This window comes from Notolepis coatsorum (assembly GCF_963971535.1).
Source record: "Notolepis coatsorum genome assembly, chromosome: 3".
NCBI classification, from domain to species: domain Eukaryota; kingdom Metazoa; phylum Chordata; class Actinopteri; order Aulopiformes; family Paralepididae; genus Notolepis; species Notolepis coatsorum.
Genome location: NC_140167.1, coordinates 106,183,053 through 106,197,332, shown reverse-complemented (window position 1 = coordinate 106,197,332; position 14,280 = coordinate 106,183,053). Strand labels below are relative to the sequence as shown.

The window sequence follows — 14,280 nt, the reverse complement described above, 5'->3', positions numbered from 1 at the left end:
TCCTTACAAACAGACTATTTGTGTGATCTAAATATATACCATGATGTACTATCCCCGTATGGCTCTTTTTTGCAGTGTGCATATCTTTTGTAAGTTGCTTTTATAAGTATTTCCCCAGATTTCAACACAATATGATAGATATGGTACAATGAGTGTGCAATATAATGTATAGAGTTTTATGATTCAGGATATATCTAGTCTTGCCCAGTATACCAATACTTCTCGCTAACTTTGAACACAAATATTTTATATGGGGTTTCCAGCAGAGTTTGTGGTCTATTAAGACCCCTAGAAACTTGTTTGTATATACTCTCAAAATTTTTACATTATCAATTTTCAGTTGAGGATCAGTGATCAGTGATATCATGAAGTTGTTTTTTTTTTCAAATTGAGTGATAATTTATTTGTGTTGAACCAACCTTTTAATTTGTCCATTTCTATGTTTGCCACTTCTAAAAGCTGCTGAGAGTTGCCATCTCCATTTCCATTTCCATCTCGCTGCCTACAACTCATCCTTCTCCTCCTGCTCACCCTGCTCACCCTCTCCCGCCTCGGGCGGGGGTGCACCGGCGCCTCCGTACAGCTTGCCGACGATGGGCTGCACAATCTCCTCCAGCTCCTTCTTCTTGGCTTGGAACTCCTCTGTGTCGGAGTCCTGGTGGGACACCATCCACTCAATCTTCTCCTGCACAGCCTTCTCAATGGTTTCCTTGTCCTCGTCGGACAGCTTGCCGCCCAGCTTCTCCTTGTCGCCCACCTGGTTCTTAAGAGAGTAGGCGTAGCTCTCCAGCTCGTTATGGGCATCGATGCGTTCCTTCAGCCTCTTGTCCTCATCGGCGAAGCGTTCGGCGTCGTTCACCATGCGCTCAATGTCCTCTGGTGTCAGGCGGTTCTGGTCATTGGTGATGGTGATTTTGTTCTTGTTGCCCGTGACCTTATCCTCAGCGGTGACGCGCAGGATGCCGTTGACGTCAATCTCGAAGGTGACCTCTATCTGGGGTACACCACGGGGAGTGGGAGGGATACCAGTCAGGTCGAAGGTGCCCAGCAGGTGGTTGTCTTTGGTCAGGGGCCGCTCGCCTGAAGGGAAAGAAATGAAAATTACAACCCGAAACCATTGTTTCATAATAATTTTTATAGGCATGTTTATATAAAATATATATATGAATAAAGATGAATTGACTGTTAAAAGTTTCATCACACCTTCAAATCCTAGCCATTATGTATAGGTTTTAGGGTTGTACCGAATAGTTCAAAGCTTTGTTCATAATGTTGACATTCGAATTCTAAATCAACATTCGAATTCTTTATTAAAAAATATAATCATTTTAAATATATATATTTTTTTATGTGTCTATTCATTCCGTTTAAACCAATGGGGTTTTTCTTCACAGTTGCAGATAAAGATTAGGCTACACTAATATTATAGTATATGACTCGTCATAAAAATTTAAATAAAACATTTATCATAAATGATGTAGCCTATCTGCATTGGCTTGGCACTCCATCAAGACGTCACCATCACTTTCGTACCAACCGTGCCCTTATTGGATTATTTATGTTGACGAAACTGACAAGTTATTCATTATAGTTGATTCTTTTTTTATTATTAAACTCAATCAGATTAATCACTTTATTCAAATTGAGGATTTAGTTGAGGATATTTATTAAAAAGAATTCAATATAAAAATACGTGCTTACGTCGTAAAATATGACGACAGTGTTATGGTTTGTAACCGACCCCAATCGCACAACACAAGACAGGTATGAGAGTAAGCCAAGAACTGGGCATTTATTGAATACAACAGAAAAGCGGCACTGTCCCTTTAAGGGAGAACACAAAAATACCGGAACAAGGAAAAAGGGCAATGTGCCTTTAAGAGGCGAGCAGGCTAAGGGGCTAAGGCTAAAGGACAGGGCCAGGGCAAGGACAGGGCAGGAACAGGGGCACTGGAGAGGGGAACAGGGACAGAGGCCCGCGGAGGCGGGCTGGAGACAGGGACAGAGAGAACAGGGTTAAGGCCTTGGACAGGGCGAGGGCCAGAGCTGCTTACAGGGATGGAGAAGGAGCGCACAGGCTAGACGTCTGGAGTGGTGCGCGTCGGCTTGAAAAGCGCGCCGGCTCGGAGAGACGCATCCTCCCGTAGAGAATTAGAGAGCGATGCGAGTCTGGAGAAGTAGCGCGCCGGCTAGAAGTCTGGAGTGGTGCGCGTCGGCTTGGAGAACGCGCCGGTTCGGAGAGCGCGCCGGCTCGGAGAGACACATCCTCCCGTAGAGAATTAGAGAGCGATGCGCGTCTGGAGTGGAGCGCGTCTGCTGAAGGAGCGCGTCTGCTGTAGGAGCGCATCAGCGCGGAGTCTGGAGTGGTGCGCGTCTGCTGTAGGAGCGCATCAGCGCGGAGTCTGGAGTGGTGCGCGTCTGCTGTAGGAGCGCATCAGCGCGGAGTCTGGAGTGGTGCGCGTCTGTTGTAGGAGCGCATCAGCGCGGAGTCTGGAGTGGTGCGCGTCTGCTGTAGGAGCGCGTCTGGCGCGGGGTCTGGAGTGGTGCGCGTCTGCTGTAGGAGCGCGTCTGCTGTAGGAGCGCATCAGCGCGGAGTCTGGAGTGGTGCGCGTCTGCTGTAGGAGCGCGTCTGGCGCGGGGTCTGGAGTGGAACACTGGAATACCTCCCGTAGAGAACTAGAGAGCGCAGTACTGTGTCCCACTCCAGGCAAACGGCGACAGGTGGCGAAGGCTTGCACCGTCTCACGCCGGAGATGAAACAGCATACAGAATAAAGAAACAGATACAGATAGGGAATCTCCCGTAGGAGCTTACAGATAGAGAACGACCCGACAAGGACTGGGGGGGAGATCCAGGTATTTAAAGCCCACTGGGGCGCTAATTAGAACACACATCAGGTGCGTGATGGTAATTGATACTTGACTAGAAGTGTGTGTTCGGCACGGACCAATCAAACACATAAATAAGGTAGTCCAAGGGTGTGGGCTGCTGAAGAGCAGACGAGAGTAAACGAACGCGAGGGTGGGGGCTGGAGAGGTGAGGAGACAGGGAATTAAAGGTCCAGGGAACAGGAATTAAAGGTCCAGGGAAGAGGCGAACCTCACAGTAACGACAACGCGAGGGTGGGGGCTGGTGAGGTGAGGAGACAGGGAATAAAAGGTCCAGGGAACAGGAACTAAAGGTCCAGGGAAGAGGCGAACCTCACAGTACTCCCCCCTCCACGGGAGCCACCGGGCGACCCAAAAAATAAAGACAGAGGGGCAGGGGACATACATTTACATTTACATTTAGTCATTTAGCTGACGCTTTTATCCAAAGCGACTTACAAGTTCTGTACGACAAGCCATCAGGAAGGGCACAACTCTATCAGCTGAGCAACAATGTTCATCAAAGTGTTGAGTGCTACAGTGTAGGTTAGTTTATTAGGACAAGTGCATGACAGTACGGTTAGTTAGGGTTAGATTTTTTTTTTTTTTTTTTTTTTAATTCAGATAATGGTTGAAGAAGTGCGTCTTTAGTCGACGGCGAAAGATTGGACGTGATTCGGCTGTCCTAACTGGGGTGGGTAGTTCATTCCACCATTGTGGGGCAAGGACTGAGAATAGGCGACTTCTCTTTGATGACCCTCCCGGAGCTTGGATAGGAGTAGGTCTGAGGCGGCCAGAAGATGCAGAGCGTAGGGGTCTTGAGGGTGTGTAGTTAGAGACCATTGACCGGAGGTAGGCGGGAGCGGTTCCCTTTGCCGCACGGTATGCTAGGTCGAGGGCCTTGAAGCGGATTCGTGCAGCAATGGGGAGCCAGTGCAGGTCCCTAAGAAGTGGGGTGACATGGGCCGACTTCGGTAGGTTTGAGATCAGGCGGGCCGCTGCGTTCTGAATGAGTTGAAGAGGCTTAGTGGCAGTGGCCGGGAGGCCAGCGAGCAGTGCATTGCAGTAGTCGAGGCGGGAGATGACTGTTGATTGGACGAGGAGTTGGGTGGCTTCTTTTGTCAGGAAGGGGCGTATCCTTCTGACGTTGCTCAGGAGGAATCGGCAGGTTCTGGTCGTCGCTGCGATGTGAGCAGAGAAGTTCAACTGGTCGTCGAGGACAACACCAAGGTTGTTGGCGGTCGGGGACGCAGTCACAGCTGCATTCTCGACTGTGATTGAAAGGTCGGTTAGGGGGGAGGATTTGGCCGGCAGGTGGAGCAATTCTGTTTTGCTTAGGTTCAGTTTGAGGTGGTTGGACGTCATCCAGGCTGAGATGTCGGACAGACAGGCCGAGATCCGCACAGAGACGTGGATATCTGAGGGAGGGAAGGAGAGGAAGAGTTGAGTATCGTCGGCATAACAATGGTAGGAGAAGCCATGAGACGTGATAATGTTACCCAGTGATTTAGTGTAGAGGGAGAAGAGAAGGGGTCCTAAAACCGAGCCCTGGGGGACACCCGTCCGCAGGGGGCGGGTGGCCGACAGGGTCCCTCTCCATGACACTTGGTAGGAGCGGTCATTGAGGTATGATGACAGCCATGTCAGCGCAGAGCCAGCCACTCCCATTCCTGCGAGGGCCGCAAGGAGGATCTGGTGGTTGACTGTGTCGAAGGCTGCAGATAGATCTAGGAGAATCAGGACAGAGGAGAGGCCTTTCGCTTTTGCTAAGTGAAGTGCCTCTGTGACCGCAATGAGGGCTGTCTCTGTGGAGTGACCAGTCCTGAAGCCTGACTGATTAGGGTCTAGGAGGTCATTCTGTAAGAGATAAGTAGTAAGTTGGTTGGATACAGCACGTTCAAGTGTTTTAGAAAGGAAGGAGAGAAGAGAGACAGGACGGTAGTTGCCTATGACAGTAGGGTTCAGGGTTGGTTTTTTTATGAGCGGCGTGACTCTGGCTTGTTTTAGGGAGGTGGGGACCACCCCCGAGTTGAGTGAGGAGTTGATGGTTGCAGTTAGGAATGGGAGGATGTCTGGTGCTATGGTCTGGAGGAGTGGGGAGGGTAGCTGGTCCAGCTGGCAAGTAGTCGGACGGTTTGACGTTACCAGTGTCAGGGTCTCTGCTTCTGTAATGGGAGAGAAAGATGACAGAGTGAAGGATGAGGTTCTCGATTCAGCATTTGGAATGGGTGGGGGTTGGGAGAAGGAGCTGCGGATGTTCTCCACTTTTTCCTCAAAGAAGATCGCAAAGTCTTCGGCAGAGAAAGATGAGGGAGGGGGGGGTGGGGGGGGAGTGAGGAGGGAGGACATGGTAGCATGCAGTTTGCGAAGATTCTTGGCAGAGGCCTCGATCCTATGGTGGAAGAAAGAAGCTTTGGCATTAGTGATGGTGACATAACAAGGCAACAAACAAAAAATTGGGCCAAGCTAGCGGGGAAGCTACACCAAAAGTGGGGCTAGCAGAGGGACAGGATAGCTGAGGGGTAACTAGGGTAGCTGAGGGGTAACTATGGTAGCTGAGGGGTAACTATGGTAGCTGAGGGGTAACTAGAGGAGCTGAGGGGTAACTAGAGGAGCTGAGGGGTAACTAGAGGACACTGATAGCTACAGGGCCTATGCTAGCTGTAATGCTACATTAACATAGAGGCTGCGCTAGCTGCCGGAGCTAGGCTAGCAGACAGGGCTGGACCAGCATGAGAGAACAAGCTAGCTGGAAGGACAGTCCTAGCTGTGGGGAAACTGACCTTGCTAGCTGAAGGGGCAGTCCTAGCAGTGGGGAAAACTGACCTTGCTAGCTGAAGGGGCAGTCCTAGCAGTGGGGAAACTGACCTTGCTAGCTGAAGGGGCAGTCCTAGCAGTGGGAGAAAACTGACCTTGCTAGCTGAAGGGGCAGTCCTAGCAGTGGGGAAACTGACCTTGCTAGCTGAAGGGGCAGTCCTAGCAGTGGGAGAAAACTGACCTTGCTAGCTGAAGGGGCAGTCCTAGCAGTGGGGAAACTGACCTTGCTAGCTGAAGGGGCAGTCCTAGCAGTGGGAGAAAACTGACCTTGCTAGCTGAAGGGGCAGTCCTAGCAGTGGGAGAAAACTGACCTTGCTAGCTGAAAGGGCAGTCCTAGCAGCGGGGAAACTGACCTTGCTAGCTGAAGGGGCAGTCCTAGCAGTGGGAGAAAACAGACCTTGCTAGCTGAAGGGGCAGTCCTAGCAGTGGGAGAAAACTGACCTTGCTAGCTGAAGGGGCAGTCCTAGCAGTGGGGAAAACTGACCTTGCTAGCTGAAAGGGCAGTCCTAGCAGTGGGAAAACTGACCTTGCTAGCTGAAGGGGCAGTCCTAGCAGTGGGGAAACTGACCTTGCTAGCTGAAGGGGCAGTCCTAGCAGTGGGAAAGCTACACAAAAAGTGGAGGCCATGCAGAGGGACCGGGTTAGCTGCCTGGGCATGGCTAGCAGACTGGGGCCAAGCTGGTAGTAGAGGCCTGGCAAGCTGCAGGGGAGCTAACGAGGCTAACAGGGAAGCTAACAGGGGAGACTAACAGGCTAACAGGGGAGCTAACAGGGAAGCTAACAGGGGAGCTAACAAGGCTAACAGGGGAGCTAACAGGGGAGACTAACAAGCTAACAGGGGAGCTAACAGGGCTAACAGGGAAGCTAACAGGGATAACAGGGAAGCTAACAGGGGAGTCAACAGGGGAACTAACAAAGGCTAACAGGGGAGCTAACAGGCTAACAGGGGAGCTAACAAAGGACAAACTCAACATACACTGTCTGTGCTGGCTGGGGTCGTCGACGGGTCGGGTCGTACTGTTATGGTTTGTAACCGACCCCAATCGCACAACACAAGACAGGTATGAGAGTAAGCCAAGAACTGGGCATTTATTGAATACAACAGAAAAGCGGCACTGTCCCTTTAAGGGAGAACACAAAAATACCGGAACAAGGAAAAAGGGCAATGTGCCTTTAAGAGGCGAGCAGGCTAAGGGGCTAAGGCTAAAGGACAGGGCCAGGGCAAGGACAGGGCAGGAACAGGGGCACTGGAGAGGGGAACAGGGACAGAGGCCCGCGGAGGCGGGCTGGAGACAGGGACAGAGAGAACAGGGTTAAGGCCTTGGACAGGGCGAGGGCCAGAGCTGCTTACAGGGATGGAGAAGGAGCGCACAGGCTAGACGTCTGGAGTGGTGCGCGTCGGCTTGAAAAGCGCGCCGGCTCGGAGAGACGCATCCTCCCGTAGAGAATTAGAGAGCGATGCGAGTCTGGAGAAGTAGCGCGCCGGCTAGAAGTCTGGAGTGGTGCGCGTCGGCTTGGAGAACGCGCCGGTTCGGAGAGCGCGCCGGCTCGGAGAGACACATCCTCCCGTAGAGAATTAGAGAGCGATGCGCGTCTGGAGTGGAGCGCGTCTGCTGAAGGAGCGCATCTGCTGTAGGAGCGCATCAGCGCGGAGTCTGGAGTGGTGCGCGTCTGCTGTAGGAGCGCATCAGCGCGGAGTCTGGAGTGGTGCGCGTCTGCTGTAGGAGCGCATCAGCGCGGAGTCTGGAGTGGTGCGCGTCTGTTGTAGGAGCGCATCAGCGCGGAGTCTGGAGTGGTGCGCGTCTGCTGTAGGAGCGCGTCTGGCGCGGGGTCTGGAGTGGTGCGCGTCTGCTGTAGGAGCGCGTCTGCTGTAGGAGCGCATCAGCGCGGAGTCTGGAGTGGTGCGCGTCTGCTGTAGGAGCGCGTCTGGCGCGGGGTCTGGAGTGGAACACTGGAATACCTCCCGTAGAGAACTAGAGAGCGCAGTACTGTGTCCCACTCCAGGCAAACGGCGACAGGTGGCGAAGGCTTGCACCGTCTCACGCCGGAGATGAAACAGCATACAGAATAAAGAAACAGATACAGATAGGGAATCTCCCGTAGGAGCTTACAGATAGAGAACGACCCGACAAGGACTGGGGGGGAGATCCAGGTATTTAAAGCCCACTGGGGCGCTAATTAGAACACACATCAGGTGCGTGATGGTAATTGATACTTGACTAGAAGTGTGTGTTCGGCACGGACCAATCAAACACATAAATAAGGTAGTCCAAGGGTGTGGGCTGCTGAAGAGCAGACGAGAGTAAACGAACGCGAGGGTGGGGGCTGGAGAGGTGAGGAGACAGGGAATTAAAGGTCCAGGGAACAGGAATTAAAGGTCCAGGGAAGAGGCGAACCTCACAGTAACGACAACGCGAGGGTGGGGGCTGGTGAGGTGAGGAGACAGGGAATAAAAGGTCCAGGGAACAGGAACTAAAGGTCCAGGGAAGAGGCGAACCTCACAGTACTCCCCCCTCCACGGGAGCCACCGGGCGACCCAAAAAATAAAGACAGAGGGGCAGGGGACATAACAAGGCAACAAACAAAAAATTGGGCCAAGCTAGCGGGGAAGCTACACCAAAAGTGGGGCTAGCAGAGGGACAGGATAGCTGAGGGGTAACTAGGGTAGCTGAGGGGTAACTATGGTAGCTGAGGGGTAACTATGGTAGCTGAGGGGTAACTAGAGGAGCTGAGGGGTAACTAGAGGAGCTGAGGGGTAACTAGAGGACACTGATAGCTACAGGGCCTATGCTAGCTGTAATGCTACATTAACATAGAGGCTGCGCTAGCTGCCGGAGCTAGGCTAGCAGACAGGGCTGGACCAGCATGAGAGAACAAGCTAGCTGGAAGGACAGTCCTAGCTGTGGGGAAACTGACCTTGCTAGCTGAAGGGGCAGTCCTAGCAGTGGGGAAAACTGACCTTGCTAGCTGAAGGGGCAGTCCTAGCAGTGGGGAAACTGACCTTGCTAGCTGAAGGGGCAGTCCTAGCAGTGGGAGAAAACTGACCTTGCTAGCTGAAGGGGCAGTCCTAGCAGTGGGGAAACTGACCTTGCTAGCTGAAGGGGCAGTCCTAGCAGTGGGAGAAAACTGACCTTGCTAGCTGAAGGGGCAGTCCTAGCAGTGGGGAAACTGACCTTGCTAGCTGAAGGGGCAGTCCTAGCAGTGGGAGAAAACTGACCTTGCTAGCTGAAGGGGCAGTCCTAGCAGTGGGAGAAAACTGACCTTGCTAGCTGAAAGGGCAGTCCTAGCAGCGGGGAAACTGACCTTGCTAGCTGAAGGGGCAGTCCTAGCAGTGGGAGAAAACAGACCTTGCTAGCTGAAGGGGCAGTCCTAGCAGTGGGAGAAAACTGACCTTGCTAGCTGAAGGGGCAGTCCTAGCAGTGGGGAAAACTGACCTTGCTAGCTGAAAGGGCAGTCCTAGCAGTGGGAAAACTGACCTTGCTAGCTGAAGGGGCAGTCCTAGCAGTGGGGAAACTGACCTTGCTAGCTGAAGGGGCAGTCCTAGCAGTGGGAAAGCTACACAAAAAGTGGAGGCCATGCAGAGGGACCGGGTTAGCTGCCTGGGCATGGCTAGCAGACTGGGGCCAAGCTGGTAGTAGAGGCCTGGCAAGCTGCAGGGGAGCTAACGAGGCTAACAGGGAAGCTAACAGGGGAGACTAACAGGCTAACAGGGGAGCTAACAGGGAAGCTAACAGGGGAGCTAACAAGGCTAACAGGGGAGCTAACAGGGGAGACTAACAAGCTAACAGGGGAGCTAACAGGGCTAACAGGGAAGCTAACAGGGATAACAGGGAAGCTAACAGGGGAGTCAACAGGGGAACTAACAAAGGCTAACAGGGGAGCTAACAGGCTAACAGGGGAGCTAACAAAGGACAAACTCAACATACACTGTCTGTGCTGGCTGGGGTCGTCGACGGGTCGGGTCGTACTGTTATGGTTTGTAACCGACCCCAATCGCACAACACAAGACAGGTATGAGAGTAAGCCAAGAACTGGGCATTTATTGAATACAACAGAAAAGCGGCACTGTCCCTTTAAGGGAGAACACAAAAATACCGGAACAAGGAAAAAGGGCAATGTGCCTTTAAGAGGCGAGCAGGCTAAGGGGCTAAGGCTAAAGGACAGGGCCAGGGCAAGGACAGGGCAGGAACAGGGGCACTGGAGAGGGGAACAGGGACAGAGGCCCGCGGAGGCGGGCTGGAGACAGGGACAGAGAGAACAGGGTTAAGGCCTTGGACAGGGCGAGGGCCAGAGCTGCTTACAGGGATGGAGAAGGAGCGCACAGGCTAGACGTCTGGAGTGGTGCGCGTTGGCTTGAAGAGCGCGCCGGCTCGGAGAGACGCATCCTCCCATAGAGAATTAGAGAGCGATGCGCGTCTGGAGAAGTAGCGCGCCGGCTAGAAGTCTGGAGTGGTGCGCGTCGGCTTGGAGAACGCGCCGGTTCGGAGAGCGCGCCGGCTCGGAGAGACACATCCTCCCGTAGAGAATTAGAGAGCGATGCGCGTCTGGAGTGGAGCGCGTCTGCTGAAGGAGCGCGTCTGCTGTAGGAGCGCATCAGCGCGGAGTCTGGAGTGGTGCGCGTCTGCTGTAGGAGCGCATCAGCGCGGAGTCTGGAGTGGTGCGCGTCTGCTGTAGGAGCGCATCAGCGCGGAGTCTGGAGTGGTGCGCGTCTGTTGTAGGAGCGCATCAGCGCGGAGTCTGGAGTGGTGCGCGTCTGCTGTAGGAGCGCATCAGCGCGGAGTCTGGAGTGGTGCGCGTCTGCTGTAGGAGCGCGTCTGGCGCGGGGTCTGGAGTGGTGCGCGTCTGCTGTAGGAGCGCGTCTGCTGTAGGAGCGCATCAGCGCGGAGTCTGGAGTGGTGCGCGTCTGCTGTAGGAGCACGTCTGGCGCGGGGTCTGGAGTGGAACACTGGAATACCTCTCGTAGAGAATTAGAGAGCGCAGTACTGTGTCCCACTCCAGGCAAACGGCGACAGGTGGCGAAGGCTTGCACCTCGTCTCACGCCGGAGATGAAACAGCATACAGAATAAAGAAACAGATACAGATAGGGAATCTCCCGTAGGAGCTTACAGATAGAGAACGACCCGACAAGGACTGGGGGGGAGATCCAGGTATTTAAAGCCCACTGGGGCGCTAATTAGAACACACATCAGGTGCGTGATGGTAATTGATACTTGACTAGAAGTGTGTGTTCGGCACGGACCAATCAAACACATAAATAAGGTAGTCCAAGGGTGTGGGCTGCTGAAGAGCAGACGAGAGTAAACGAACGCGAGGGTGGGGGCTGGAGAGGTGAGGAGACAGGGAATTAAAGGTCCAGGGAACAGGAATTAAAGGTCCAGGGAAGAGGCGAACCTCACAGTAACGACAACGCGAGGGTGGGGGCTGGTGAGGTGAGGAGACAGGGAATAAAAGGTCCAGGGAACAGGAACTAAAGGTCCAGGGAAGAGGCGAACCTCACAGACAGACATTTGAAGCTTCGTTCAAATACTTCAATAGAAGATTTGAATGTTACAAAATGACATTCGGTACAGCCCTAATAGGTTTCCATCAATATGTCATGCAGTTTTCTCTTACCTTCATAGACCTTGATGGTGACAGTGTCCTGGTTGTTGGAGGCGGTAGAGAAGATCCGAGACTTCTTGGTGGGCACCACAGTGTTCCTGGGAATCAGCTTGGTCATGACTCCTCCAACCGTCTCAATACCCAGAGTCAGGGGGCACACGTCTAGAAGAACCAGGTCACCTAGAAGACAAGAATGAGAAACATTTAGGTCAAGGTGTCCAGGTCCCATGTTACACTGCATCAAAAGCAGTGAAACATATGCATCGCAACGCAAAAAAGTGACTCATGTCTGGATTGTGACCTACCAGTGTCCTCCTCTCCAGACAGCACTCCAGCCTGCACAGCAGCTCCGTAGGCCACAGCCTCGTCGGGGTTGATGCCCCTGGAAGGCTCTTTGCCGTTGAAGAACTCCTTCACCAGCTGCTGGATTTTGGGGATACGAGTGGAGCCTCCGACCAGGACGATCTCATCAATGTCATGCTTCTTCATGTTGGAGTCTTCCAGCACCTTCTGTACAGGCTTCATGGTGGAACGGAACAGGTCCTAGCATGGGAAGAAAAAGGCTTAGTTGTGTTCTGCAAGTGCAGGTTTTCTTAAGTTAAATGTGCATATATATATACAGGTTTTGACTTATGGGAAACGGTCTTCTTACCATGTTGAGCTCCTCAAACTTGGCACGGGTCAGGATCTCTGAGAAGTCCTCTCCCTCGAAGAAGGACTCAATCTCAATGCGGGCCTGGTGACTGGCCGACAGCCTGGGACAGGGCCCTCTTGGCCTTCTCCACCTCGCGACGCAGCTTCTGCACAGCATGGTTGTCCTTGCGCACATCCTTGCCAGTCTTCTTCTTGTACAGCTTGATGAAGTGCTCCATGACATGCTGGTCAAAGTCCTCGCCTCCCAGATGGGTGTCGCCGTTGGTGGCTATGACCTCAAACACGCCGTTGTCGATGGTGAGCAGAGAGACGTCGAAGGTGCCGCCGCCCAAGTCAAACACGAGGATGTTCTTCTCGCCGTCCTTCTTGTCCAGGCCATAGGCAAGGGCGGCAGCGGTTCTGGATGAGATAAGAGCAAGACGTTATTAAGATGTTCTAAGAAAGTTTAAGTTCATCTATAAAATCATGGTGAGTGATAAAAGATACTACACAAAGACACTTACGGTTCGTTGATGATTCTCATGACGTTCAGACCGGCAATGACTCCAGCATCCTTGGTGGCCTGTCGCTGGGCGTCATTGAAGTAAGCGGGGACAGTGACCACAGCATGAGTGACCTAGGAGAAGACAAGAAGAGGGTTAATCTCTTTCAAGCAAATAGTCATAGTTTGATACATTGCAAATTGTATGAATTTTTTTTCAAATATTGTTACTCAAAACCCCTCATTTCTATCTGGGAATGAGTTTAGTTACCTTCTTGCCCAGGTAAGCCTCAGCGGTCTCCTTCATTTTGACCAGCACCATGGCAGAGATCTCCTCAGGAGCAAAGGTCTTCATCTGACCATTCCCAATGTCCACCTGGATATGGGGCTTACTCTTCTTATCAAGAACCTAGGAGGCAAAAGTATGGTACACTGAGCAATTTGCCTCAGAGGTGAACATTCTTAGCCACTTTTAGGTTGCAGGAATTCCACCTAAGGCTCTAAAAGCCAGGCATGGTTAAGAACCTCACCTTGAAGGGCAAGTACTTAATGTCTTGCTGCACCATGGAGTCAGCCCATGTGCGGCCAATCAACCTCTTGGCATCGAAGATGGTGTTCTCTGGGTTGGAGGTCAGCTGGTTCTTGGCAGCATCACCGATCAAACGCTCACCCTCCGCGGTGAAGGCCACGTAGGATGGAGTGATGCGGTTTCCCTGGTCATTGGCAATGATCTCCACACGGCCATTTCTGAATACTCCAACGCTAGAGAAGACAAATGCATAACGAAGACTTTACAAATTACCATCTTTGCCAAGCATACTTAATATCTTATGGGTACCATTTACTTTTTTTGAAAGTCTACACAACAGTCACAATTTCTTACCATGAGTAGGTGGTGCCCAGGTCGATTCCAACCACGGTTCCGACATCTTTGTCATCGGCAAACACGGTGGCAAACACGACCAGCAGCGCGACGCACAAGAGCTGCATCTCTTCCGTCTGGTTCGTTCACCCGTTTGTAGAAATCTGAGGATCCGAGAGAATGCGGTCAAGACCAGCAGTGGCACCGCGCTGCAACGTGTGCCTTTTACAGTAACGTTACTAAAGTTAGCCACAGTTACGTTCTTAAAACTCGTACCAAAGAAATAAATAGGAAATAAGACTAGCGGTTAATGTCAGTTAGATGGGGTGGAGCCCCAGTGAGTGGCATATAACCATCAGCGGTGTTTCGGTCAGGTTCATGGTCGTGCTAACGTTAGTTAAGACGAGTGATCTTGAAAACCACGATGAAGAAAAAAAAACGTTACTTCATCTTGCCGATGGGATGAGTTAATCAGAAATGTTCACATTTCCTCTTCTACCCCTGAACATGCTTTACTGGTGATGAAGGTTAGCTTAGCTTGCTGGCCGGTAAGCTAATGTTAGCTATCAACCACCGATAGCCGGCTTTTACATGTCGTGTCATTTCATCTGAATATTGCGTGCACATCAAAGTAGACGGTGTTTGTTACCATGTCATTGTCATACTACAGTGATGACTCACTACAATGCCTAAGAAACACAATTTACAGTCAAATGAAGTGACATCAGATGAACAAGGTTGTATGTTAGTTAGATCAGAGAATAGAGTCTCCACCTCCAAATTAGGCAATGCTTGTTTTGAAATGTAACATGACGTGAAATAGGCATGTGCTCATTTTCACATTCAATGTTAATAAATGCCCTTATTTCACTGATACAGCTGAGTCATAGAGCAGAGTACAAACGTTCATTAACACATTCCCTGCCACGCACTTTCAGCATCTTATACCATTCTCTGACAGTACTGTAAGTCTATGGAGCTGTTCACCTTCTTTGCA

General features: G+C 51.9%; 1 pseudogene across 1 annotated transcript; it reads right to left on the bottom strand.

Annotated features, from left to right (window-relative positions):
• Positions 1-466: 466 nt before the first annotated feature.
• On the bottom strand, positions 467-13,411 carry LOC311225381 (endoplasmic reticulum chaperone BiP-like; annotated as a pseudogene). Its single transcript has 8 exons — positions 13,305-13,411; positions 12,952-13,183; positions 12,693-12,830; positions 12,444-12,556; positions 11,939-12,339; positions 11,592-11,829; positions 11,299-11,466; positions 467-1,080 (listed from the first exon to the last, which is right to left on the bottom strand). The product of its transcript is annotated as an endoplasmic reticulum chaperone BiP-like (transcript).
• Positions 13,412-14,280: the final 869 nt, after the last annotated feature.